The sequence below is a fragment of the Rhinopithecus bieti genome, unplaced genomic scaffold (genome assembly GCF_001698545.2).
Source record: "Rhinopithecus bieti isolate Rb0 unplaced genomic scaffold, ASM169854v2 scaffold_66246, whole genome shotgun sequence".
Lineage (NCBI taxonomy): Eukaryota > Metazoa > Chordata > Mammalia > Primates > Cercopithecidae > Rhinopithecus > Rhinopithecus bieti.
The window spans coordinates 161,002-165,316 of NW_016826110.1; the positions used below are offsets into that span (position 1 = coordinate 161,002).

The 4,315-nt window shown below is 38.8% G+C and overlaps 1 long non-coding RNA gene across 2 annotated transcripts in view; it reads right to left on the reverse strand.

Annotated features, from left to right (window-relative positions):
* Positions 1-209: 209 nt before the first annotated feature.
* LOC108522851 (uncharacterized) overlaps positions 210-4,315 on the reverse strand; it is an 87,209-nt gene continuing 83,103 nt past the window's right edge. For both annotated transcript variants that reach the window (XR_001883619.1, XR_001883618.1), the window contains exons 7-8: positions 3,177-3,226; positions 210-348 (exon numbers count right to left, since the gene is read on the reverse strand). This is a non-coding gene — a long non-coding RNA (uncharacterized LOC108522851). The remainder of the gene's footprint in view (positions 349-3,176; positions 3,227-4,315) is intronic.

Below are 4,315 nucleotides of genomic sequence, written 5' to 3' on the forward strand. Positions count from 1 at the left end.
CCAACCCCTAGCAACCACCATCCTATTTTCAGCTTCTATGTATTTAAGTATCTTAGATACATCATATAGGTGAAATAGATGGACCTAGAGGGAGTTATGCTAAGTGAAATAAGCCAGTCACAGAAGGACAGATTGCATGATTCAACTTACGTGAGGTATCAATTAATTCTTTATTATTTTAGATACGAATTCTATCTTTGCAGCAAAAATCTGAGTAGAAATGTGAGCTCTTCTCTGTATCATAATTGAGATTGTGGGCCTGACTCTTCAAAGCCAAATTGAGTGTTGACCATTATCCAGGCAAAAGATCATCCAGATTCCAGACAAAATCATGAAGGTGAGCAGCTTCTGAAGTTGCAAGTCAAGACAAAACATGAAAGAACCATCAAAAGATCTTTTCGTGACTCATTAAAACTTTTACTTTCTATCCACGTATTTGGAATTATCTTACAAGTCATATGATAGCAATAACAACTGTAGTCACAGAGGTTGAATGAGGCTATTAAAGAAAAGACAAATGGAACTTGTAATTAAATACTACCAATAAAAATCATGTGATCATTTAAGCAACTTTAACATAAGATATGTAGTCAGCACTTCCAGTAATAGAAGAAATTTTTTTTTTTTTTGAGACAGAGTGTCGCACTGTCGCCCAGGCTGGAGTGCAGTCGTGCGATGTTGGCTCACTGCAAGCTCTGCCTCCTGTGTTCACGCCATTCTCCTGCCTCAGCCTCCTGAGTAGCTGGGACTACAGGCGCTGGCCACCATGCCCAGCTAACTTTTTTGTATTTTTAGTAGAGACGGGGTTTCACCGTGTGATCCAGGATGGTCGATCTCCTGACCTCGTGATCCGCCCGCCTTGGCCTCCCAAAGTGCTGGGATTACAGGCATGAGCCACCGCGCCCCAGCCCGACACATTCTTAAACAAGCTGTTGCCATGAACTTTCTTAGAGAAGTGCAAAGAAACATCTAAGAAAAGAGGTTATGAAAGTTTACTAAAAGAACTTACTTAAAAAGTAAGTTTACTAAAAAAGAGATTTTGAAAGTTTACTAAAAAAGCATCAACTCTAGCTGGAAATGTAAACAGGAATCATTTGGAGATGTGAGCTCACATATCTAGCATAAGGAACTGTGTTCTACCCTAAATCAGCTAGGAAATTTATGACAGTTTTTGGGGGTTTTGTTTGTTCGTTTTGTTTTGTTTGTTTGTTTTGAGAAGGAGTCTCATTCTGTCACCCACGCTGGGGTGCAGTGGCGGCATCTTGGCTCACAGCAACCTCCACTTTCCAGGTTCAGGCAATTCTCCTGGGACTACAGGCGCGGCTAATTGTCGTATTTTTACTAGAGATGGGGTTTCACCATATTGGTCAGACTGGTCTGGAACTCTTGACCTCAGGTGATCCACCCACCTCGGCCTCCCAAAGTGCTGAGATTACAGGAGTGAGCCACCACGCCCGGCCTTAAGATTTTGTTAGACAAAAGAATGTCCCGATTTAGAGTACTTTCTTTGATTCTTGTTTTTTTTTTTTTTTTTTTTTTTTTTTTTTTTTTTTTTTTTTGGTCGTTGTTGTTTTTGAGACAGGGTCTCACTCTGTTGCCCGGGTTGGAGTGCAAGTGGCGTGATCACAGCTCACTACAGCCTCAACCTCCTGAGCACAAACAATCCTCCCACTTCAGCCTCCTGAGTCACTGGGACTACAGGCACATACTACCATGTCTGGCTCATTTTTTTTTCTTTAGAGATGGGGGCCTCACTATGTTACCCAGGCTGATCTCACCTTCAGCGATCCTCCTGCTTCCGTGTCCTAAAGTGCTGGGATTATAGGTGTGAACCACTGCACCCAGCCCTATGCACTCTTTAATTCTAATTCTTCTAATTCTATTTGTTGGCTATAAATAGAATGCAGGTAACCATCCTTTGATATGTAGCTCTTCCAATATACCCATTTCATGCTTCTAACCACACAGATACACACAGGCACATTCATTTCATCAAATTAAATAGCTCCAATGCTTCCTAAAGTTCTACAGCATGGCGTCTTCTTCCCCAGACCCTTCCATTAACTGCCCTCAATTTATGCACTTTTCCCTTAAACTGTGGCACTTAGGACTAAAAGAAGTCGGCAAAGTGTTGCCTGATACACAGAAAAGAGAAGGATAATGCCTCCATCATTCTCTAAAGTACATTTCTATTAATTTAACCAAAGTTGCGCTAGTCTCTATAGCGATCATATCTGATTGATGATTCATATTAAATGTATTTTCAGTTAAAATCTCAGTTCCATTTGCATGCTTTGTGCCATGTCTGTCCCTGCTCTCATGGGATTTGAGTTCACCAGTGTAGGATTTTGCTTTCATCCTTAATAAAAGTAATATTATTAGGCATAACACAATTTCCCAGTCTGACAACTTTTTCAGTGGCTCCTGATGCCACTGTGTGCAATAGGCTCACTTTCCTTCTAGGTTGCACATCATACCCAAAAAAAAGTGTATTTCTCTTATGTTAATTTTCTTTTCTTTTCTTTTTTTTTTTTTTTTTTTTTTTTTTTTTTTTTTTTTTTGAAACATGGTCTCACTCTGTCGCCCAGGCTGGAGTGCAATGACTTGATCTCTGCTCATTGCAGCTTTTACCTCACAGTCTCAGGTGATTCTCTGACCACAGCCTCCCAAGTAGCTAGGACTACAGGCACACACCACCATGCTCAGGTAATTTTCTGTATTTTTTTGTAGAGACGGAGTTTTGCCATGTTGCCCAGGCTGGTCTCAAATTCCTGAGCTTGAGTGATCTGCTCACCTCAGCGTCCCCAAGTGCTGGGATTACAGGCGTGAGCCACCACACGCTGCCCATATGTGTTCATTTAAGAACATAGTAAAGAGAGAAGCAACACAGCTACCCCTTACACCCATTGAACTTTTTTCTTCTTGTTGACAGCAGTTCATTAGTAGTGATTCTATGAATGCAGACATTTGATTATTAATCTATCTACAGGTGCCAGCATCTAGCTTCTATTTCTATAGCTAACCCAAACATATTGGAGATAACTTGCAAAGTGACTTGATGAACTCAAGATGCTACATGGACACATTTTGTTCTGATCTATTAGTGTAGCTGTCATATCAAAGAAAATAATGAGGTAAATGCATCAATTGGTATTCATGAACCTGAAAGTAATTACCATTTTCTCTCCAGGGGAGATCGCATTACTATTAGCAGGATACTGAATACCTGAAATGAAAGAGAGAGATGGTGCTTAGGAGTTAATGAAAAAAAAAGTAAACGGGAGCAATGGAAAGTAACCTTACCTCCTTTGCCATTCCACCAGTTTGCCCCATTTATCTGCCCACTTCCATTCTATCCGTGAAGAATGTTCTGTCCTGATACGCTAATCGCATCCAGATTTTACTTTAAAAAATTAAAATTTCTCATCAATCACCAATTTGTATGAATTGTGAAGATAAATTTCAGCAAGAATAATGGCAACATAAAAGTTTCAACTTGGCTGTTACACAAACACACACACACATTCAAGTATTTTTTTATCTCTAAATAGAAATAATAAAAAAGTTGAGATTACTCTTTTGAGAACTTTAATCAAATAACAAGATATCTTTTTGGTAATAGAGCAACATTTATATAGTAAAAGTAATAAAGTCTTCAGTTGGGGAGTTTATCTTTCCCTTTTTAAAACCAAAGCCAATAAAAATGAAATAATAAAGAAACAAACTTTTAATGGCCTATAGATAATGACACCCCTGCTAAGATACCAGTTTAGTACCCTGCAGTTTAAACAGCTGCCATTTGTCAGATAATTGCTTATGTTTTTTCCCATCTTTGCATTAAAGCAGAATGCTATATTTGCATTTTTGACCCACTTTGTTTTTGCAAGCAAAGTTGTCATATAAGAATCATTGAATAACCTATCCAATTATCTTCACTAGTTGGAAGGCATAAAAGCAGTTCAAAGAAACTTTACCATCATAAAAAGAGATTTGTTCCATATATGACTTAATTTTCCATCTTTTCTCTGAGGCGGGGAGCGGAACACAACAACTTAACTCCTTGAATGTGCAGCGGAATAATTATCTCCATCCTTCAGTCCCATCCCAGTATTCTATATTTACTTTCAGTTCACACAGCTAATCATTCTTCCCCAATAGTTCTCATTTTTACACCTTTTAAAAGATCTTTTGACATGAAGTCCTTGCCCATGCCTATGTCCTGAATGGTACTACCTAGATTTTCTTCTAGGGTTTTTATGGTATTAGGTCTAACATTTAAGTCTCTAATCCATCTTGAATTAATCTTCGTATAAGG